This window comes from Cibotium barometz, chromosome 20 (assembly GCF_041138505.1).
Source record: "Cibotium barometz isolate CiBa-2024 chromosome 20, ASM4113850v1, whole genome shotgun sequence".
In the NCBI taxonomy this organism is placed as follows: Eukaryota; Viridiplantae; Streptophyta; class Polypodiopsida; order Cyatheales; family Cibotiaceae; genus Cibotium; species Cibotium barometz.
Window position 1 is genome coordinate 24,672,072 of NC_141065.1, and position 24,901 is coordinate 24,696,972.

Sequence of the window (24,901 nt, forward strand, 5' to 3'; positions counted from 1 at the left end):
CTATTGGTAAAGGGTTTTGAGTGCCTAAAATGATATGTATATACCTATTGGTAAAGGGTTTTGAGTGCCTAACATGACAATTTGTGCTTGTGAATTCTAAGGGCATATTGGCTAGGTTAATCCATTGGTTACTTGGTGGTGGATAGTGTCTTTATGGCATGGAATTTTGTCTTTTATACAATTTATTATTCATCAAAATTATCCTATTCCAATCTTTACAAACTGTGTGCTTGGAAGAGTGCGTACTGATCATCATCATCATCATATTGATTTATGCAACCTTGAGGGACAACATCAAATGTCCACAATCGATCATCCACCGTGTGTAAAGACCCCAAAGAGCCCCAATCGTGCCCAGGTGTGGAAAAGACAGTTTTCCCTCCAGTGTAAACCACCATCATCGTCGTCATCAGGAAGCGTGTTTCTTTCATGATCAAGCAGTCTTGGCTATGGCTCCCATAGTGGACTCACAGTTCTGGAACCAGGAGATAGAGTCCTCTAGGGCAGTGGATGGAGTGGTGCAACGAGCCTCCACCTCTGGGCCTTCTGCGCAGCAACAGGCTTCTTCGTAGCCAGCAACTCCTCCTCCTGCAAGAATATGGCTCCTTCCCCGTCACCCCATCCTACTCCGACGGAGCTTGCTCTCTGGACAGCGTCCCTCAACTGGTATTCGTCTTCTTCTTCTGTTTCTTTCTTGCTTTCTTGTTGGAACTTAGGGCCAGCTCGCAAATAAAAATGCTTATTTACTTGGCAGTGAGTCTCTACAAACAGCTTAAGGTAAATGCATCAGCTACAAGATATTTTCATGCTGTTCATTACCTTAACAGCCACAAACAAAGACACGATAATTAGTGAAGCTTGCAAGACATGCAGTGCCGTTGCCCTAATTGCAACAAGAAAAGCACTGATGTGGCTGCTTCTTAATTCCTAGGGCCAAGAAGAAAAACATACCTGCTTGCAATCTGTATTGATCCACTGTTACACTCTAGTTGTAATGTTCCTACTTCATTCAGTTAAGGGCATGGCTATGTTGCATGTTCGTCATGATTGTATACGCTGGCCATTCACACTTCAGGGGGGCCCTGATTTGTAGATCATCGGAAACAACCAAACTCACTCATGCAAAGGGCACCTAGCTCAACGTTTGGGGAACTTTTAGACAGGTCAGTTACAACCATATCCTAGTAGTTCATGACCGAAGCTTTTGCTGTGGTTGTAACTCTATGATATTGTTTTGACTCTCTCTCTCTCCAACAAAAACAAGATTGTTTGTGTTGCACAACGAAGCTTTTCATCTTTGCGTTAAGTTAAAGTAAACAACAGTCAAGTGTTTGTTTGTGTTTTCCTGCTTGCAACATGTATAGATCCATTGGAAGACTCCACACAAGTGTTCCTTATTTCCTTGGTTTGATATGCCATGTGCCCATTGTGCATGCAAATACTTGCTCATTCACTAATTTAAGTGGCCTCTGGTTTTGTGAAACGAGCCTCAACTTTACTGTACTTGGAAGCTTGACCTGTACATGCCTTGTCCAATGGATGTAGCAGCCCATGCAGGACTGTAAGTGTTTGCCATGGTAGTAGCAGAGACCTTGAGTAAAGTATTGTAAGCCTTAATTTGTGAAGGCATGAGGGGAAGGCGCTTATACACATGCTAGTTCTTTACTGCCCTTTTTAGATGCAAGAGCTAGTTACTGACCAAGCTTCATATAGCGGCGTAGTATAAGTACTTTGATGATAAAAGGTTGTAGAAAAGTGAGTAAGATTCTAAGCTGTGAGCATGGGGACTCAGCTCCCCCAGAGCTAGTCTGTTAGCTGCAAAATGGGCCAACTTATACACTACAAGTCAACAATCCATCTCCATAGATTTTAGAGTTGCAGGGAAGCTGCCACACCTTTTCTTCAACTCCCTAAAATAGCCTGCACCTGTAAGGCAGTTAGTTGCATCATTTGAGGCTTGAATCTCAGCCTCCTAGTCTCACGTGTTCTTGCTTGGTAGTTAGTTTTTCTCTGAGAGGTATACTTATCAATGAATATTTTGAATATGCCTTATCATAAATAAATGAAGATTGTACCTTCATAGATTTTTAAGGGTTCTCAAGTAGAAGGCCCCTTTCCTAGGGTTCCCTAATGGTAGTAGAGCCTCCAACTCAACAAAGAACCGTAGATTGATAGGAGAGCACTTTGCAGGTATTTTAGGCCAACCTGAGTCCCTATCTTTTAAGAAGATTGATTCTAGAGTTGCATGTGCTCAAGCTGGACAGAAAACAGTTCTTGGTTATATGCAAGATTTCCTTGATCAACCTCTTTCTCTTCAAGAATTGGAGGAGGCTACCATGTCCCTGGCTGTGGGGACCAGTTGGTTTGTCAATTGAATTCTATAGACTTTTGGTGGTGGGTGGGACCCCATCTCTTAAGACTGGCTCTCTTCTCTTTCCAAAACAAGTTTTTGGCCTCTGAAATTAGTTCAGGAGTGATTAAGTTCATACACAAGGGGGGGGATAAGGTATGTAATTGATAATCGGAGACCCCTCTCCGTGCTTAATGTCTCCTTATTGCAGAGACTTTGGCCTTAAGGCTCTCCCCTTGATGGATGCTTGGGAAGGAATGGTGTTTGTGTCAGCTCACTAGTCCATCTACAAAATAAAGACTTTGATAAGCCCCATGATAGAATTGAATGCTAGCCACAATCTATCGCGGTCATGCGATGTGTAGGATATTGTGTCCCCTGTCTATGAAACCTTGTTAGGGTTTCGGTTATAGGTCAGATGATCCTTGGGCTTGGTCTGTGGAGACCTTACAGTGATATCAAGCATGGATTCGACCATTGCTAGAACCCAAGGCATGGAGGATGTACATGTGGGCTGTTTTGGCAAGAAAGCCAATTGCTTTCTGAGCAAGGATGGGCAGAGAGAAGAGGAGTTCCATGCATGGATATGCAAGGAACAAGGGACGGAGAAAAAGCACCCTTGGTGCATGCAGAAGTGCACAGAAGCCATGCTTTTTCCCTTATGATGCTCCTGTGGGCCTGCAAGATAAGTGGGTAGTGCTCCTGGAATACACCGTGAGTAACGTATCTATGGCTAGGAACCTCTCAGCAGAGGACCAGCAAGCATAGACAGGCTCTCGTGAGATTGGGGCAGCCACAAGGGATGAACAGAGGAAGAAACAAGGCTGTGGTGCGCACAGAAGTTGGAGCAGGCATGGTGCAGCGCTGAGGGAGGCAAGTTAGCGATAGGGTTAGGGTAGCTCGGGGCCAACCCATAGCCAACCCTAGGACCAGCCATGTATGGCTTGAATAACCAAGGCAAGGGTGGCCATGAGGGGTCTACTCATAGCAGCCAGCCAGCCAGCCCAGCCAAGGGGCTTGCCAGGGCAGAGGCCACGCAGCAGAAGGCGCTGTAGGCTGTGCAGCATGGCACAAGTTGCGTAACATCAGTGTGCAGGGTACCAAGTGCAGTGCCGGCAGTGGGCAGTGTGGGTAGGAGCTTGGGCAGGTTGCGCAAGTAGTTTGGACAGTGAGCATAGGAGATGGATGCATACAAGGCTGGTTGCGCACGTGATTGTGGGGGACATATGGTTGAAGGAAAGCTAAAAGAGGCGTGAAGGTTAAAAAATAAAAAAAGCGCGAGTAATAAAAGCATAAGTGAGCTTTTTTTGTCCTAATGTGGGACATGGCTTAAGTTTAAGCCCAGCTTTTCAAAAAGCACAAAATTAAAGCAAGGGTGCTTTTTGAACTCAATACCTCTATAAATTCAATCTCTCCCTTCTTGTTGGCTCATACATTGTGCAAGATCTACGTATGCCATCTCCTAGCACTTGGTCTTGGAAAGTTGCAAACTTCAGTTCAGTCCTCTCATCCACCCAATAGCTCTTCTCTAACCTTTCACTTCTTTCCACCTCATAACCCATCTCCGTTTTGCCACTGCTTTTCTTCTAGTTAGCATGCACGTTTCGTATGCACCGCAGATATACGGAGTCAGTGGGCAGTAATTTTGTGAAGTCATCCAACAGTAACGATGTGGAGTCGGTTAGTGACGACGACTTTGAGCAACTGAAGCCATCGAGATGGCTAGGATTTTACCCATCACCAGCAACAAGGCTTGAAGATAAACATGAGTGTGTTACGTAGGATTCCCCTTGGGAGGATAGTGTCGGGCCCAAGGTTGATGGGTGCTCCACACCTTTGCCAACCGATGGACCGTGGGGTTGTCAAGTGGTCTCAGGAGGCTTTTGCTAATGTCATGTGCATCAGCAATGCCATGGACCTTCTCAAGACTAAAACCAGAAGGGGCAAGCAGATAAAGACTATGAACCAGTAGAAGATGGACTTGGAGCAGGACTTGTAGCAAAACATGGATCAGAAGGGCTGTCGGCTGCATGGAGGCGGACATCAGCAGTACCAAAAGGCTGTCGGCTGCAGGGCAGAAGGTGCTGGCAGCAGGCGCATCAAGAGATCCAGTCTGGCTGCATTTATTGGATATTAATGATTTATTAACTGGCCGACCAGCAGTCGGCCAGTTCCCTATTTTGTCCAAGGGGCTATAAATAGGCCCCCTTGCTCTTTGTTTTAGGCACTCTCTCCCACTAGGGGATTGGGTCACTAGAGGTCCCAAAGGGGACAGAAATTAGGTTTAATCACCTTTTTATGAAGGCAGCCAAGGGCTGCAAAGACATGTATCCTTTTTGTACAATAGATATACTGAAATTCCAGCACTTCTCACTCTCTCTCTCTACTCTCTCTCTACCTGCGTTTTTGCATCAGATGGTGCGTTTTTGCATCAGAAGGTTTTCCAAGAGTGTTTAGGGCTGAAAGAAGACTACCCAGAGCTTCCGCGCGTTACATTGGTATCAGAGCATCAGGCTCAGCAAAGCTAAACATTGATTCAGTCCCATATGATGGTGTGCAGGTCCAAGGTACAGGAAAGTACACGGATTCGAAGCCCAAGGCTGGAACACAGATCGGGAAGAACTCCCAGGAGATTTGTTGGTGGTGTTCCACAGTGCCAGATGGGGATGGCAGTTCCGTGAGCCAGATAGGTTCTAAGGGAACGGTCCCAAGGGAGGTTGATCCTCCAAGGGTGATGTGAGAGTGCCAGACTCAGTTCCAGGAACGAAGACCAAGACGGTGTTCAGAGTCAGGGCAGGAATGGATTGTGGACTAGAGGAAGACCAGATGCATAGATCTTCATCAGAGACAGAGTGGTTTGGAGAACAGATCGGATTTTCAGAGAAAAAAGGTTTGCCAGGGATGGATGATGACAGAGGGACTTCGGGACAGGATTGGGATGATGACAGTCATCCAGGAGCAGGTTGGATTCCCGTCATCAAGTTTAGCAGAGGGGGATGTCATGTGCATCAGCAATGCCATGGACCTTCTCAAGACTAAAACCAGAAGGGGCAAGCAGATAAAGACTATGAACCAGTAGAAGATGGACTTGGAGCAGGACTTGTAGCAAAACATGGATCAGAAGGGCTGTCGGCTGCATGGAGGCGGACATCAGCAGTACCAAAAGGCTGTCGGCTGCAGGGCAGAAGGTGCTGGCAGCAGGCGCATCAAGAGATCCAGTCTGGCTGCATTTATTGGATATTAATGATTTATTAACTGGCCGACCAGCAGTCGGCCAGTTCCCTATTTTGTCCAAGGGGCTATAAATAGCCCCCCTTGCTCTTTGTTTTAGGCACTCTCTCCCACTAGGGGATTGGGTCACTAGAGGTCCCAAAGGGGACAGAAATTAGGTTTAATCACCTTTTTATAAAGGCAGCCAAGGGCTGCAAAGACATGTATCCTTTTTGTACAATAGACATACTGAAATTCCAGCACTTCTCACTCTCTCTCTCTACTCTCTCTCTACCTGCGTTTTTGCATCAGATGGTGCGTTTTTGCATCAGAAGGTTTTCCAAGAGTGTTTAGGGCTGAAAGAAGACTACCCAGAGCTTCCGCGCGTTACAGCTAATTGGGATTCAAGTTTGTATTTGCAAACATTGGTAGGTCTAAGAATGGCTCAATAGACTTCACATATCTTGAGTCGTGACGCCTATTTTCAAGTAGCAATTGAGGGGGGGCATGTTGCTACCTCCAATGAAGCTTTTGATGCTGCCCCTTGTCAGCAAACTGAAGGATGCCTTATTACATATGCAGTACCCGTCTTGAAACTCGTATGTAGTGTCACAATTGAGTAAATTTCAGCATTGGCTCAGCTTCGGCATTGGCAAATAGTGAAGCAGAAATGCATTTTCTTTATGCTTGCCGCCTACACTGACAGCTATTGGGCATAATGTTCTAACATTAAGGTCTCCAATATTGGTAATTATTTCTGACAAGAGCCACTTCAGGTTGTGAAGTTGAGTACAGCGCAGCATTCACAGCTATCGTGGAATGTGAATGGCTCCGCTGTCTATTGGTAGATCTTGGTATTGGACAGTTGTCTTCTACCACCATTTTTTCATTGACAGTCCGAGCGCATTTGCAGTAGCGTGAACATAGCACATTCCAGTGCATTGTCATTATGTCAGGAAAGGCTCCATACAGGAGAGATTGCCTTGACCTATGTGCCTACACATGCCAATGTAGTAGATGGGCTTACCAACTCTCTTTCCAGGGTAGTCCTCACACCCTATAGATGTTCACACCATTCACTTCAAGGGGGTTTGTTAGCCTGGAAGTCCTTGGTGTGAACAGCCCTACACACGGACACTTTTTATCCTGTGTTGGTAGGGGTTTTTTTCGGTGTGAACACACTCTTGTGTGTTAGCCACATCAGCCCTAGGGCTAGGGCTATTTGTACTCTTGTACTCCATTCATTTCTTATCATTATCATCGAGTACTTTCCCACTTCACTTTTGGTCTCTCTCTCATTCTTCGAGCTTGATTCGACTATGTGTGCGTGTGTGTCTGTGTGAGTGTGTAGAACATCTTCTCCCTCATCCAATAAAACCGGGTTTTTTTAGCCATTAACATGGTTTACCTGAAACAATACAAAGCAAAAAACACACAATTCGGGTTAAGTGTTCAAAAACACTTGCAATAAATTGCAAAAAGCACCAACTTTGCAAAACTTGAAGTATACTTAGCTTTCTTTGCCAAGCTCAATCCTGTTACCTGTGGGTTATTGGTCCACCATGCTTCTGCAATCAAAGATATAACTATATACTGGTAGCCTTCGAGATTGATAATATGATCCATGGTATCGATATAAAGAGAATGACGGTGACAGCACAAAAAGCCATTTCCATAAATCCATGCACGAGGTTGTCTTCCTCTTATGCTCTTGACGCATGACTTTGAATGGACTTGGCATGCTTAATAGCATTGATGGCAAGTGTGGTCCCCACTTGTAATCTTTTTCTTCCTTACAAGAGGAGGAAACTTGTGCTTTGATACCAATGAAACTGAACCGCTCCGGGTCTAGGGTCTTTGACACGCTTTCTTATACCATCAATGTGTATTAAACATTAAACATGGTCACAACCACTTAACAACCACAATCCATAAAGAACTTGCACAATGGACACGACACTAGGGTCGGAATGGGCCAACCCCCCTGAAAAGATATGATTATTCCAAATACAAGATTCGGGCAAATCGGATTATCCACATATGATATCATATCATCATAAATCTTGGTCTCATAAAACTTGGCCAATATCCTATGCAGGTCTAAGCCAACATTTGCCAATAATCAGATAAAGATAGATTCGAACCAGATTTTGGAGCTGATTTGGCAAGCGATTGACTATTGGTGGACTTGGAGGGCTGTCGGCCAGTGTATACAGGTGTATGTCCAGTTGGCTGCAGCAAGGTGAATATTGGTTGTCCAGGAGCTGGCCGACCAGTAGTCGGCCAGTTCAATATGTCTTTTCTAGCCTATAAAAGGCAATAAAGCTCATCATTTTCAGCATTCAGCCCCTATGCTTGGCTGGATCATAGATTAGGTCTAGACTTAGGCATAGATTAGGTACTTACACCTTTTTCATGGAAGGCATCCAAGGGCTGCAAGAACATTGTACCTTTTTGTACTTTATATGATATACTGAATACTCAGCTCTCTCTCTCTCTCTCTCTCTCTCTCTCTCTCTCTCTCCCCTCTAGCATCTACGTGCGTTTTGCATCAGCATGTTCCTAGATGGTGTTTATGGCTGAAAGAAGACTCCCAAAGCTTCTGCATGTGACATTGGTATCAAAGCTTCTGGCTGGTTCTGAGATATCGTTGCTGTCCATGTTCCACCCACCCTTATTGCATCGTGCATGGATGAAACCATCGCGTGTGTCTTGATCTTGTGGTGGTGTGGGAATCATGCAACTTTGTCTCAGCATCAAGCTCGACAAGGCTAAACATTGATTCAGTCCCAAATGAAGGTGCACAGGTCCAAGGTACAGGAAAGTGCACAAGTACGAGGCCCGAGGCAAGGAACAAACGACATGGAAGAAGCTCCCAGGAGGTTGGTTGGTGGTGTTCCACAAAGCCCAAGGGGATGGTAGTCTTGTGAGTCGGGTGCCACTTTGGACACACCAGGAAAGGCTTTCAGGCAATGGTTCTAGGGGAGGTTGATCCTCCAAGGGGTGGAGTGAGAGTGCTAGACTCATTTCTCAGGAAAGAAGACCAAAGACAGTGTTCAGGGGGACAGGGCAGGAACGGAATGGGTTCTGGATAGAACAGATGCATAGATCTTCATTAGAGTTAGAGTGGATTTGGAGACCAGGCCGGGTGTTCAGTGAAAAAGTTGATTCTCCAAGGGGTGGAGTGAGAGTGCCAGACTCATTTCTCAAGAAAGAAGACCAAAGACAGTGTTCAGGGGGATAGGGTGGGAACGGAATGGGGACTGGATAGAACAGATGCATAGATCTTCATTAGAGTTAGAGTGGATTTGGAGACCAGGCCGGGTGTTCAGTGAAAAGGTTGCTAGAGAGGGAAGGATGACAAGGGGACTCCAGGACTAGAGACTGGGATGATGACAGTCATCCAAGAATACAGATTGGAATCCCGTCATCCAAGAATACAGATTGGAATCCCGTCATCAAGTTTAGTAGAGGGAGATGTCATGTGCAAGACATGCACTGGTTGAACTCAGAGGCTAATCGTGTAGGGGCAACAAGGTAAAGATAGATTTGAACCTGATTTTGGAGTAGGTGTTCCTGATTTGGCAAGCGATTGACTATTGGTGGACTTGGAGGGTTGTCGGTGTAACATGCGGAAGCTTTGTGGTCGAATCGGTAACTTCAATGCCCAGAATTCAGCAATCTTTCACGACGAATATAACGCACAAAACTGAAGTAGATGTTTAGAAAATAGAGAGAGAGAGAGAGAGAGAGAGAGAGAGAGAGAGAGAGAGAGAGAGAGAGAGAGAGAGAGAGAGAGAGAGGGAGGGAGGGAGGGAGGGAGGGAGAAGAGGACACAGTATTGGGTCCCAAATACCCTCTGTAGGGCCCCCACCACGGATGGTGTATTTGCTTTATTATAATGATGCAAAAGATTGACTTCTTGACTGTGATTAGCCTGACTGAAAATGACCTTCTTGGCTGAGGTAAACCTTTGCCCTTGACCTTCAGAATTCACCTTGCATTAACTCCTTGGCTGTCCGGGCCCCTTGAGTAGCTTCAGCACTTTGTGAACAATGAGATGCTGGACTGAATACATGGCTAGGCTTTTTATACTTTCTCATGTTCCTAGTCAACTAGCACACAGAAGTCGGGTATAAGGCATTTAATACCTATTAAACCATGGTTTCATACCTATGGCTATTCTTTAGCTTACCACATAAAGCCATGCGTGGTTTTCTTGTCAAAACGGAAAAACGACAAACGTCTCCTCGAAGTCCACATCCGAGGGGTAGGTGTCCAAAGACACAATAAATTGCAAAAAGCATCGAAGTATACTTAACTCACTTGAAAAAAAATTGTGCACAGTAAAGATCCTACCGTTTATGGATTGTCTTGTTTGTTTTCATCGAAAATCGATGCTGAGCTATCTGGCTCCTGATAGAAACCGCTCAGGCAATCCTCAAGACCATCTGGTAACTAGGACCGCTAGAGAGTTCATCAATAGTCATCTGGGACATATGGTTGCATTGACCGCCTGACTATGAAATCCAATATAGTCATCTGGGCTATCTGGTCGCAATGACCACCCGACTGTGAAGTCCAATAGTCATCTGTGCTATCTGGTTGCAATGACCACACGACTGTTCATCAATAGTCATCTAGGCTATCTAGTTGCAATGACCGCCCGACTATGAAATCCAAGATATCTGGCACAAAAGGCTGTCCAATGGGTCATTTGGCATCGTTACCTCCGAAATACAAATCTTGCTCCTTGGGTTATCTGGCATCGTTGCCACTCAAACTAGAGCGTGTCCAAATAACCATTATATAAGCTCAATTTCACTAAATATATACAATGAAGAGGGCTAGGGGTACAATCCCTCTCTCTTGAATCTGTTTTGTTCGCAAGATGTATATGCCTGTACTTTAAATATATATGGACCAACTGGTTTCTCAAAAGCTCGTGGATTCAGGATAGTCCTTGAAGTACTCCTCTGGCATCCATTTCGCATCCAATAGCAAATAATTCTCATAGAATGAAACACAATATGTTTTGGCTCTACAACCTCTGGTGGATCCTCCAATATAGGGTCCTCTGGGGGTAATCCTGTGTATGGTTGACATAGAAGCCATTATGTATCCTCTGATGATATGGAAGGTCCAATCGATAACATACATGGTTGATCTTCTTGGTAATTTGAAAAAGGTCCGTATACCATCATTTCCATTCCCTGACTTTGGCAATTCAAAGATAAAATCCATAGCAATACCCTCCCATAGAACATTCAATGGATGCAATAATATTGCTAGCTTTTGTTGATCAAACTTGACCTTCTGACAAACCATATATTCTCGAACATATAGCTCAATGCTCTTTCTCGTGCTAGGCCAATAAAAGTGGTTCTCCAAAGCTTCAGTTGTAATCAATATGCCTCTTTGCCCCATGTAAGGTGGAGCATGGCATTTCTTTGATCACTTTTGGCCTCAAATCTTGTCTCTCACATAAACGGGTTTGCATCATAAGAAAACTCTTTTTGATGACATAAGAAGTCACCAAATCTTCATTTTGCAACGGAGCCATGCATTGACAAGGTTTATGAGAGGGCTTACTGAATGATTGAGAAAATAGGGGAAATGGGCTTGTCTGATGAGAAATATGCAGAGGTTCGAGAATTATGTGAAGCATAATGGAATAGTTATCATTCTCCCATGCATATTGTTGCGTATATCTTGGATCTCGAGTTCCAAGGATGTGGACAAGAGGCTGATTATGAGGTAATGGATGGTTGGGAGACAATGCTTTCTAGGCAGGTTTGTGATGATGATAAACGAAGGTTGGTGAAAGATCAACTTGGATTTTATTGTAATAAATTGGGAAGGTTTGGATCGGCCGATGCACAGAGAGACATGTTTAAGATAGGTGCTGCTTTATGGTGGGAGGATTATGGGGCTCATACACCAGAGCTTCAATCATTGGCAGCAAGGATCTTGTCTCAAGGTGCAAGCTCCTCTCCGATTGAGCAACTATGGAGTGTGTTCGGCCATGTTGCATCTAAGAAGAGGAACAAATTTGGGACAAAACAAGTCAATGACTTGATTTTTGGAAGTGCTAATTTGCTTGATGAGGAGTCCTCGCTGATAAGAGACACATGGACTTGCAGATCCTGGTCAGGATGGGGTTAAAGCTTTAGATGCTGCAGATGTTGGTCTTGATGATATGGCTTTCTTGGATGACACAGATGATAGTCTCCTTTAAGGCATCACTAGCAGTAGCCATGCATGATATCTTCTTACTATTTGCATGTCGCCTTGAGGCTTGTGAAGGCTTTCGGCAGTTAGGGTTAGGGTTTGGAGGTACTTCAAACAGAAACGTGAGAGAGAACACGACTAGCTCCTGTATTCAGTATAATAAAGTGAAGTACAATAGCCACAAAATGAAGTGACCTAAAAGATGTGTTCACATGTCCGGCCATAAAATGTGCCAGATGGACCAAATCACTTATAAACTATTATAAGTGAAACTAAGGTAAACTGGGGGAAAAAACCTCCACTAACTGAAGTAAAAAGTGTCCCAGTAATCTACTGATGATCACTAGCACTCCTCTGGGTGCATACACAACATAAAACCCAACAAACCCCCCCTGGAGTGATATGTGATCACTGTACATCATCCACCAAAAGGAAACAAATTCAAAGCAGTGCGGAATGCTTCGAATTTCGGACGTGGTAATGCCTTGGTGAAGATGTCTGCCACATTCTGATCTGTAGGACAGTAGATCAGACTGATATCACCTGCCTGGAGTCTCTCCCGAACAAAATGATAGTGAATCTCAATGTGTTTCGTGCGAGCATGAAACACAGGATTCCTGGCCACAGCAATGGCACTCTGACTATCAGTATAGATAGGTGTTGTCATGTGCATCACAGATGCCATGGACATTTCTAGGGCTAAATCCAGAAGGGGCAAGCAGATAAAGACTATGAACCAATAGAAGATGGACATGGAGCAAAGCATGGATCAGAAGGGCTGTCGGCTGCATGGAGGATGACATCAGCATGACCAAAGGGCTGTCGGCTGCAGGCCAGAGGGTGCTGGCAGCAGGCGCATCCAGAAGACACAGTCGGCAGCATTAAATTGATTTTATGAATTAATAACTGGCCGACCAGCAGTCGGCCAGTTCCCCACATGCTCCAAGGCCTATATAAAGGCACCTTTGCTCTATGTTGTATTCATTCCACCCACTAGGGGTGAGAGTCATTAGGATCCTAGTCTAGGGCAAGTTTTGGGTGTGTTATCACCTTTTCAAGAGGGCAGCCAAGAGCTGCAAAGACATGTACCCTTTTTGTACAATAGATATACTGAAAGTTCAGCACTTCTCACTCTCTCTCTCTACTCTCTCTCTACCTGCGTTTTTGCATCATGGTGCGTTTTCGCATCAGAAGGTCTTCAAGAGTGTTTAGGGCTGAAAGAAGACTACCCAAAGCTTCCGCGCGTTACAGGTGTAGGCTCCTCCACTGAAATATCCATATCAGTCATGAGACGATGCAGCCAGACACACTCAACAGTAGTAGTGTAGGACACTCAACAGTAGTAGTGTAGGCTGCTCTGTACTCTGCCTCACAAGACGAAGTGGCCACTGTGGTTTGTTTCTTGCTTAGCGAAGAAATACATGAAGAGCCAAGAAAGAAACAATTTCCACTAGTGGAATGTCTGGTATCAAAATCACCAGCCCAATCTGAATCACTGTAAGCATATAATTGCATGTCACCCCCCTCAGGATAAAGCAATCCAAGAGACAAGGTACCCTGCAAATACCGGAATACACGCTTCATAGCTTGCCAATGTGAAAATCGAGGGCTGTGCATGAATCTGCTCAACTGAGATACGGCATACTGAATATCTGGCCGTGTAGTACACAAATAAATAAGGCACCCAACAGCCTGAGCATATATAGTGGCATCAAAAGAAATACTGTCATCTTGTAGTGACAGTTTCATCCCAGGCTCCATAGGAGTGCTAATAGGCTTGCAATCCTGAAATTTAAACTTCTCCAGAAGTTTAGCAACATATCGAGATTGCAACAACCCAATGCCTCTGTTATCCTGCACAAACTGTATGCCCAAATAGCAGTGTACTGTCAGAATATGCAGCGGAAATGATATCCAAACTTGGGTAGACAAGAGCAAGTAGACTGCAGAAAATAATCAGCACAAGAAACACAGAGAGATGTGTGTAAACTCTTCTCTATACACAAGATCCCGAAGATACTGAATGAGAAAGTGGAGGAGGATGGGGGGCAATATATACAAGCCCATGAGGGCAGTCGGCCAGCACTGAAAAGGGCCCACGACTGAGCAAAACTCCCACGACTGCTGAATATAGCAGTCGGCCAGCATCTGATGCCCCACGCCTGGACAGAACAAGTCGGCCAGCACTCCTACAGCCCACGACTGATACAGATGCAGTCGGCCAGCTTCAGAGTGCTCCTGGCATCAACTGGCAGCCCTCCAGCCACTAGAAAAAAATGGGAAAAATAGGGAAAAAAAATACGGGGAGTGTGGAAAAATGATATACGGGCGGGCACACCCACAACAGAGGCCCTGGTGTATACAAATAGACAGGAGATGACTTCTAACACCCCCTCTCAGCTCCTGGCTGTGTAACCAACCACTGGGAGCTGGGGTGCCGCCTGAGCAAATCCTGAGAGCGACTTCGTGAAGAGGTCCACCGTACTGTCCTCCGTCGAACAGAACTCCAGCAAGATGTCATCAGCAACGATCTGTTCACGAACAAAGTGCCTCTGGATGACCATGGGTTCCTCCAGTGGAAGCCCAAACCTGCAATGTAACCTCCTCCTGCTCCGTAAAGCTGCTCCTTGGCCTGAAGTAGATCCCCTCGTGTCCGGATCTCCTCCCCAAACTGAGTCACTCCATCCGCGGAGTCGGACTCCATCCAACAATCCCCCTCCTGTGTAAAAGAGTCTCTGATCCTTCACATGCCGCAGAAACCACAGGAAACGCGATCTTGCCTCCCAAAGAGACATCTGCAACCAAGAGCTCAACTGCCTCATCAGGAAGCTCCCGTCCAATCCGGTGTCCATCAACCAGATCAATGAACCATCCAGCTTCTGAGTCACAGAGACATCACACTGCTCACAAGGATCAACACCTGTTACGGTGCATAAACAAGTCCTGGAAACCTGATGAAACCTGTCAACCACCCCCTCTGAATCCGGAACCACAAAGCCTGGAGAAACCACCTCCTTCTGCAAGCAAACACCTGTCACCTGCCTGGCTTTCCGAAAGGTCCCCGTGGAAAGAACATCCTCAACTACTGGAAGTTCTATGTCCCGAGCACGACGAGACATCAGAGCATAAGTGACCTGTTCAGCTTCCTCTGACTCATGAACACAAGAACTACCAACATCAGTACTGGAAAGTTCCTGCCAACTGCTGCCATCTACTGGCAAGCTATCCACCACCTGGTCTCGGAAAGCTCGCACCTGCAGCGTATCCACACTTGAGTAGCCATTACCACAGTGCCACTCATCACAATCCTGAGGACCTGGGAGAGAGAGTGCTGAAAGCCTGTAAACTCCATTCTCCACTCCGCCTTCCCAAACCACTTGGCCTGTTGCTTTGTCCCGGAGAGCAACAAAATGCTCATCAAACTCCACCCGTACGCCAGTCTTGCACACTTGATGCACTGACAACAGATGAAAACCAAGTGCCGGAACATACAACACCTGGGAGGAATGCTTCCCCCCTCTGCCATCGGGAACTATCTCCATCCTGCCCTCACTGTGAACTGGGATAGTGGACGTATCACCAGTAAGAATATGACCAGAAAGCCTGCAGAGATCCTGTAAACCGGAACGGGAAGGAGTCATGTGCCTGGAAGCACCACTATCGAGAATCCACTCCCGAGTATCCGCTGCGGAGAGTCCTCCAATCTCCTCCCTGCCTGAAGAAAATGAAACATCGGTGTCCATCACCTCCAGGTGCACAAAAGCCGGAGTCTTCATGATTGCTGAGGAATCTTCTCCCTTCTCGGTCTTCCACTTGGGACACTGCCTCCAGTAGTGGCCTTTCTCGCCACAATCATTACAGGTCCACTCTGCCTTTAGCTTCTCGCGGTCAGCGTCGGACATCTTCTCAGAAGACTTCTCCGATGAAGCCTTCCCTTTGCCCGAGTTACAGCCTTTCGACCGTTGGCCAGTTAAGGCCTCCGAACCTCCGCCGTGAGGAGGGTTCGTGAAACGTTCCTCCTGGTCCAGGACCATTGGCACAAGCTCCTCCCAAGTAATGGTGCTGAGCCTGCCACTAGTGATCAACGAGGAATAGAAAGCAGAATACTGACCAGGCAAGTGGGAAAGTAACGTGATGGCCATATCTTCAGATGATATCTCTTTCCCAGCTTGAAGGACTTCCTGCTGAAGGGCCTGCAGCTTGTTAATGTGTTCCCGCATCGTCGAAGACTTTGCAGGGTTCATAACCCGCATCTGCACTTCCAAGGATATCCGCTTCATGGGTGACACCCTGTTGTACAAAGAAGCCAAGTGCTCCCATATGCCTCTCGCCAGCGTCATGTGCTTCACATGGTTGATCACCTGTGGTGTGCAATTGAGGAATATAAATGACCGGACCCTGGCGTTGACACGGTCCCACATTTGTGCCTGTGCCTCTCGGTCCTTCCTCGTCGATAATAACTCCCCTTCCTCAGCTTCCGGCCTTGGCACCCCTTTGATTATAAAATCAGCAAGATCATATGACTCCAGAACTGACTCCATCATGACCTTCCAGATGCCATAATTGGACCCGTCCAACTGCCGATCCACTGGGAACGTGGGGAGAGTCGGAATCTTCACGTGCTTCTCAGCCATCTCGATTAAATCTGCCATCTCGGAGAGTAACTTGAAAGGGTGGGTGGGTGGGAAAAAAATCTGAAAATCAGAAAATATGCAAGTGGCTGTCCAGCCCCTCTGCCCGCCTTCCTCTTGCACCTTCACTTCCCGTTCAGCCCGAAACAGTCCACCGATCAGCAACCTGTTGCTCCCCCTCTTGCTCATAAAAACGCCCAAGATCTCCTAGAGCCTAGGGCTCTGATACCATGTCAGAATATGCAGCGGAAATGATATCCAAACTTGGGTAGACAAGAGCAAGTAGACTGCAGAAAATAATCAGCACAAGAAACACAGAGAGATGTGTGTAAACTCTTCTCTATACACAAGATCCCGAAGATATTGAATGAGAAAGTGGAGGAGGATGGGGGGCAATATATACAAGCCCATGAGGGCAGTCGGCCAGCACTGAAAAGGGCCCACGACTGAGCAAAACTCCCACGACTGCTGAATATAGCAGTCGGCCAGCATCTGATGCCCCACGCCTGGACAGAACAAGTCGGCCAGCACTCCTACAGCCCACGACTGATACAGATGCAGTCGGCCAGCTTCAGAGTGCTCCTGGCATCAACTGGCAGCCCTCCAGCCACTAGAAAAAAAATGGGAAAAATAGGGAAAAAAAATACGGGGAGTGTGGAAAAATGATATACGGGCGGGCACACCCACAACAGAGGCCCGTGTATACAAATAGACAGGAGATGACTTCTAACATGTACGAGCCCCAAATTAGACATGTCAAATGTCTGTTGCAGCATCTCTTTAAAAGCTGCAATTTCGTCATCATTTGATCCCATGAGCAAAAGATCATCTACATAAAGACTGATGACCAGCAGATCTTTCTCATCTTTCTGTACATACAAAGTGGCTTCTGATGGACTGTTCACAAATCCTTGAGTGAGTAGGAAAGCATCTATCTTTGCATACCAAGCTCGTGGAGCTTGTTTCAAACCATACAAGGCCTTTTTCAGCCTGCATACTTTTCCTTCATGACCATGTTCTGCAAAACCTATGGGCTGATGTACATAAACTTCCTCCTTGAGGTCCCCATGTAGGAAAGCAGTCTTGATGTCCAACTGGTGAACAACCCAACCACGATGTGCAGCCAATGCAATGACACACCTAAGTGTCGACATACGGGATGTAGGAGCAAATGTCTCCTCATAATCAATGCCCTTCTTCTGTGCGTAGCCCTTTGCAACTAGACGGGCTTTGTACCTGTCAATGGATCCATCTGCATGTCTTTTCAACTTATAGACCCACTTAGTACCAATTGCTTTCTTGCCTTTGGGCAGATCAACCAAATCCCATGTTTGATTCCTTTTAATAGAATCAAGCTCATCCTGCATGGCTTTATTCCAATGCACATTGTCTCGTGCATCCACAAATGAATCAGGCTCATCATCATCCTGTAAACTGGCTGCCATAACCATATTCAAATCCATGATGTGTGTATGCTCATTGGTCCTTGTCTCCCTACGAGTACGACCAGCAAGAGGACCCTCTAGATGGCTGTCCTGTAATGTCCTCAAATACCATCTAGGTATGTGTCTGACCTGTGGTGCCTGCTGCCCCATATTTGGCTCAACTTCTGGCTCAATTTGCTGCTGAATTTCTGCACCACCTTCATGATTGGCTGGCTGTCCTGTACCCTCATGAGTTGGATCACCAACTGTGGAATGAAACTCCATAGGTAGTAGACCTTCAAACACGTCATTTTCAGCCTGATTTGCATCATAACCAGCCATGGATATTTCTGATTTTTCATCAAAAATCACATCCCGACTAGTGAATATCTTCTTGGATAGTGGGTCATATAACCGGTAGCCCTTGCTCTCACGGCTATACCCAACAAAAATGCATTTTGTGGCTTTATCATCCAACTTCCTCCTCAACTCTTTGGGTATGTGTGCATATGCAAGACACCCAAAAGTACGAAAATGTGATACCGAAGGCTTGCGGCCATGCCAAGCCTCAAAAGGAGTAATGGAAACCAATGCCTTTGTGGGACATTGATTCAAAATATGACAAGCACACATGACAGCTTCCACCCAAAAGATATGTGGTAGCTTCTTTGCCTTTAACATACATGTGGCCATCTCCATGAGTGACCGATTCTTCCTTTCTGCAACCCCATTCTGCTGTGGAGTATAAGGAGTAGTATACTGATGTTTGATACCTCTACTCTCAAGAAAGGAATTCAACATGTGTGACATATATTCCCCCCCTCGGTCAGAACGGAGAGTCTTAACCTTGCATCCTGACTCTGTTTCAGCAAGTGCTACAAAGGCCAAAAATGCATCATATACTTGTGATTTCTGTGTCAACGGATAGACCTAGCATATACGAGAGAAGTCATTAATAAATGTAGCAAAATAGAAGCAACCTCCTAATGACTTCGTCTACATGGGACCACAAAGATCACTATGTATAAGCTGCAACTTTGCAGTTGCTCGTAGAGCCTGATCACGTGGGAAGGAAAACCGATGCATTTTTCCCAAAATACATCCTTCACATATGTGATCTGGAGGCTTCTCCATAAGAGGTAGATCTGTCAACATGTTATGTCGCTGCATAAGCATAAGACTACCAAAATTTACATGTCCCATGCGAGCATGCCATAACTCCGCATCAACCATAGCTGGAGTAAGAGTGAATGCATTATAAGCAGACTGATCCACTGGCTGAAATGCATCCAACTGATAAAGTCCATGACATAATGTACCAGTAAGCATCAAGGTCAAAGCATTAGCTTTGTCTCTGACCATGCATTTGTCATCATCAAAGTGGACTTGCATACCACAGTGTGCTAAAGAAGAAATGGACAACAAATTCTTCTTTATCCCTGGTACATATAAGGCATCTGTAAGGAGAAGAATAGAGCCATCAATGGCTGTGAGCTGAATCTCCCCAATGCCACGAACTGGATATGAAGCATTATTGGCACACTGAACAGTTTTGCCAACAGGAGCAGGGCCTACATGACAAAACAAATCCCTACGAGATGTGATATGCTTTGAAGCACCACTATCAAAATACCAAGTACATGCATGCTCTGTCATACTGCATGTATAGAAACAAAAGAAGCATCATAGCTGCATGTATAGAAACAGTAATCCCTGTCCTCAACAAAAGAAGCAGTCTCTGGAGGAGCTTTAGAGGCATCATTTACAGACATCCTAGATTCCTTTGCCTTCTCTTTGGCAATCCTCTTTCTACACTCTGTGATGTAGTGACCTGGCTTCTTACAGTAATGGCATTTGCCCTTCTTCTTGGGCTGTCCATCACCTTTCTTGGTATCCTGAGATGAACCACCATCACCTGAATTCTGATTTGAACTCTTTGGCTGAGATTTGCCTTTCCCTTTTTGACCTGTAGTAAATGCTTGTTTAGCACTTGTGTTCATATTCATATTCTTCCTGATTTGCTCTTCTTGAAGCAAGAGAGCAACAAGTTCCTGATACTTAAGGGGTTCAACAGCATTCCTCATGCTGAGGTTCAAAGAGGTATGAAAAGCCAAGTAAGATCTTGGCAAAGAGTTCAAGATGGTGGACACAAGCTGTGTCTCAGGAATAATCTCATCCACATTGATGAGTTGCTCTCTCAAATCCTGCAGCTTGTTCAAGTGGCTAGACATATCATCTCCTTCATGCATTTTCTGATTTTCCAACTCTCTTTTCAAAAACGAGATCCGAGCCTCATTACGAGCAGCATACATCTGCTCCAAAGTCACCTATGCATTCCGTGAAGAGCCAGCTGAACGAATATGAGGTATAATAGACCTCTGTACTGACAATGCAATGAGTGACAAGGCTTGTGCATCTTTGGCATCCCATGTCTTCTGAGCATTTGTTCTTTGAATAGGCAATGGCTGACCTGGTGCCTGTACCTGTTGTCCTCGTCCACGAGCACCCCCTTGGGGAGGAGTCTCTGGAGCCAATGGACCTGGACGTGGTTCATCACCACTAACAAAATCCCAAAGACCTTTTGCCACGAGCACATTTCTCAGCATAAAACTCCGCAAGGAGTAGTTCATGCCATCCAACTTGTCTTCCGCTCTGGTGGTGCACAAAGAGGCGCAAAGAGAGGCGGTGCACCGTAGATCAGGCGGCACAAAGGCAGTAGGTGGCGATGGAGTTGTAGGCCTCATTGATGATGAAGATGATGAGGACCACCTTGCTGTTGAAGATGATGGTGATGATGAGCTCCAATCTCCAATAATCTTGTTGATGTTTCAAAGAGAGGAGAATCAAGCTAGTTTTATACTTGTGGGAAGCCTTGCTTTTTGCCAAAAGCTAGCAAGCTTTTGCTTTTCCTCTTGTACTTTGCTTTTGTCTTTTTCATTTTATTCAAATATTATCCAAATATGGCCATCTTTTCCCAAAGTTCTTGTGCTTTGCTTTTCTAGCTTCAAGGCCTTGCTTTTTGGCCTTAGAGTTGCTTTTTGAAAAAGCAGCTTTTAGCTTTTTGGTCCGGCCCAATCTTCTCTTGCCAGTGGTGCTCTTGACTTGCGGTCAACTTAGTTTGACTATTTGCTTTTCTTTGCTTTTTGACAAAAGTAACCTACAGGTGTTCCCATGCAGCCGTCCCCCACAACCGTCCCCTCTTGGATCCGTCCCGGAACGCTGTCCCTTGTGAGGGACGCCCAGATGGGGACGTCTGTCCGTCCCCGTCCGTCCCCGTCCCACAGTGTTCCCGGGACGGCGTCCCTCCGTTCCAAGGGTCCGTCCCCTCCGTCCCCTGTGACTATGGTTGGTTTAGCAAGTATAGAGGCTGCTACAGCAGGTACAGTAAGTATAGAAGCTAGTACAATGGTGGTACAATAGGTACATGAGTTGGTATGGCAAGTACAATGGATAGCTCAGCAAGTACAGTGGCTGGTACAGCAGGTGCAATGGCTGGTACAGCAGGTGGTACGATTGCTGGTACAACATGTACAATGATTGGCACAATGGTTGTTACAGCGAGGACATCAAGAATACCGCCATAGAAAAGCTAGAGAGGTAGAGTATCCTTTTGTAGAGGAAAGTGAAGTAGTGTAGGGACTCTTCATAAAGTGTTGTAGGCAAGAATGTGAGCAGCGAACATGGTAGAGGCTAGTTTGCAGCAATAGACCCTGGTCAAATGAAGAAAGAGTGCTCCAATTTATAGATTTGGGGCTGTTTAGAGGGTCCACATGTTGTGTACCTGGACACGCATCTATGGATCAGGGATCTAATCCAATGGGGTTAGGGGGCCTCGGGATTATGGATTAGCATGCATATATTTGGCTAGGGTTCTTGGATTTGAGTGCCATATGTTAATATTTGCAATGATACATATCCCATGTGCAAACATGGTTGCTTTCACTCATGTTTAACATCCAAAGTAAGCTTAATGGCCTTTTATAGCAAGTCAGCTATTTATGGCGTAGTTATCACTTTATAAGTGTCAGCTTAGCTTGGCCACAAAACTATGTGTCACCTCCTTGAGGTAACCTCCTTGAGGTGCCACAAAACCTCAAATGCAATTAAAAGGCACAAGTGCATGACAAGAATCTCAAGACCATAACTTCGAAGAGATGCTTTGGCAGTTTAAGCCGTGCTTGGAGTCCCCAAGTTGTCTCTTATTACTTATTTACTGTAAAACCAATCATGGAGTCCCTAGTTGGTTTTAAACATGCCGAATGGCCATATATGGTGTAAAGTCCTTCCCAAAATCTGCCCTAAACACAACTGAAAACCAAGGTTAGTCCTAAATCAAATCATGAGGCAACAAGCTAGCTCACCTCCCAACCGCGACTGGCATCCTCCAATCTCCCCCAAGCCAAGGCTAGGACTTCTTGCACAATCCCATAGGTCCGTGTCTAACTCCGGCATCCCATACCACTGAAGTCTACTCGTAGGCCTTTGACACGCCAACCTACGTACTCGCCATGTGCGTGGCATGAGCATGTCTACTCTCATGGTCCAAGCCAAACCTTCAACGGTGCATCCACACACTATATCTCACAATAACCGGGCTAAAGCAAATAGTTAGATATCCTATAATGTTCTTCAGCACTTCTTTGAACTTTCTCTGTGGACAAAGTGTCAATAGAAGTCCAGTCATTTATCGATTGGATTTCGTGCAAATTTTGCAGGTGGACTACGTGGACCGCACGGATGCAGACTCATGGTATTGTCAAATTTTTGCAAGAAGAATCTGAAGGCAATTGTTCTACCACTGCCACAGTTGATGGCTGGGTCAAAGTTAAACAGTTGTTCTGTCGCTTAATGAATGCTCTGGGCATGCACACGAGCACATTGTGGTTCCAATACAATATTCAGTGCGAGTTGTGAGATGGATGATGGTCTCGCACGCCTCTTATCCTGCAATTATTTGACTGGAGACTGCCGGAAACCCTGGCGTGCTCAGGCCTCATTTTGGCATAAGGCAAGTTGATGCTTAGTGTATACATTTCTGAACTTTTTTTGCTAGTTTGAAAGATTAGCTCTGTGAGATGTAAACCTTTTTATCGGGGGTTTTTTTTTTGGTAAATTCAGAGGAGTATACTGTGAGGTGATCTCTCAGTAATGGTGGATCACGTTTAAGTTTGAAAGACATCCAATGATACTGCACAAAGTGATAGCAACAGGAGAAGCTTGGACAGATACACCTGAAGGGTTGAGAGACCTGATATCAGGGTTTAGAGACACTTGTACAATTTGCACCTTCTTGCCATTCATGAATAGTTAAGGTTGGTTATCTTAGTTTTACTTTCTACTTTTCTAAACAATAGCAAACTGCTGTGCAGTGTGCTGGTCTCTCTCCAAGCCCCAGGGAAGATCTTGTTTGTGCGGATAGTGGGATGATGGTACCATAGGGTACAAAGGATGATGTTTTTTGTTGATAGCCTGCTTCTTTTGTTAGTTGTTCTCTTGTTTGTCAATTTAAATTGGAGGACATTTTTCCTATACATTTCTTCAATCTAAAAATAATTTCTATGCTTGTCTAATTTGAAAGATCCCTGCCCCCTCTGCGCAACGGATTCGGGGGGGGGGGGGGGGGGGGGGTGGTATTCTCCTCTAATGTCCCACTACTGGCTGACTTCTGTCTCAAGCTCCCTCTCAATTTGAGTAGCACTCTCCCTTGGATGGCCCAGCTTTTGCTACACAACATTGATACTTCTCTTTCATGAAAGGGGAACGCTATCTCCATCATAGCCCTCATCAAGAAGGTGTGCATCACCGAGCAGTACTCATGGTTAGTCACTAGTAATTTTCTACACTCTTGTATAGATGTGCTGGTCTCATAGAACATACTCAAGATCTGAAGATAATAACGAAATCTCTCTCTCTCTCTCTCTCTCTCTCTCTCTCTCTCTTCTTACTCGAGCTTAGGTGAGAGATGGTCACTACTTAGAGATCCTCACCCCCAACAGCCCTTCTCTGAAATTATCATCACCAATTTTTTCCAATTGTGAGGGGTGGATAGGGAGGCACCAGAGTCCATCACAGTGGATACAGGAGCCTATACCACAGTGTCCCCTCGCAGCAGGCATGGGAGTCACATCAGATTGGGCACGCAGACGCCCTCGTCCCGTCGGACCCCGATCACCCCCAGCTCATCAGCCCCAAATTTAGGAGATCCTGGTCCACCATCGACCAGCCTCATCCTGAACAGCAGACTATCGACATCTCTAGCCTTCTCGCATCACCCATGATAGACATCCTGGATGGGCCCTTGCTTGACATACAGGGTTGATTGACTGTTTTTACCATACATATCCCATCACTTATTTTACTCCATACCTGGCATAGTAGGATCTAGATTTTTCATCTTGTATAGTCTCAGAGTCTCAGCTCTTAGCTTTTAGTTTACTTTTGCTTTTTCTTATCTCGTCCATGACGAGATTTCATGGACACTGTACACATCATTTTGGTCTCATAGACCCTTTGGGTCTTTTGAAGACATTAATATAACTTGGGTCTTTTGAAGACATTAATATAACTTTCTTTCTTTCTTTCTTTCTCTTATGAATCAATTTCTATGTCTCTGTTTCTCAGCCTACACACCGTTGGTCCTCATATTCTATGACTCAATGAAGACCAAATCCCTCTCTGAACAGGTAGCAAACGCGGCCCTTTATCTTGTAGTGTGCTGGGCATCAAAGGATGGCATGCTCCTCGGTCGCAACTTCATGCATATCACATACCGTGCATACTTGTAGCTTACGTATAGAGGCACACCTCTCTCCTTGCCTCGATATGGATCCCATGTGACGTCATTCGGAGTGGGTTTATGGAGGTCGATAGTGCATACGTGACATTAATCTTCAGGTACCCTTGTGAAAGTGGTATAGGTTCATTCTTGAGAGAAATGTTTGTGGTTGTATCCATGTCTCATGGATGTAAATCTGTCAGATGTCATCTCTGATGACTTTATTCAGTTCTTGCCTTAATAATGCATGGGTGGCCAGTTGTAAAAGGCCTCCTAGGCC

The 24,901-nt window shown here is 45.5% G+C and overlaps 1 long non-coding RNA gene across 1 annotated transcript; it reads left to right on the plus strand.

Annotated features, from left to right (window-relative positions):
• Positions 1–228: 228 nt before the first annotated feature.
• On the plus strand, positions 229–23,377 carry LOC147627691 (uncharacterized). Its single transcript, XR_015268381.1, has 2 exons — positions 229–666; positions 22,562–23,377. It is a non-coding gene; the product is annotated as an uncharacterized LOC147627691 (long non-coding RNA).
• The last annotated feature ends 1,524 nt before the right edge of the window (positions 23,378–24,901 follow it).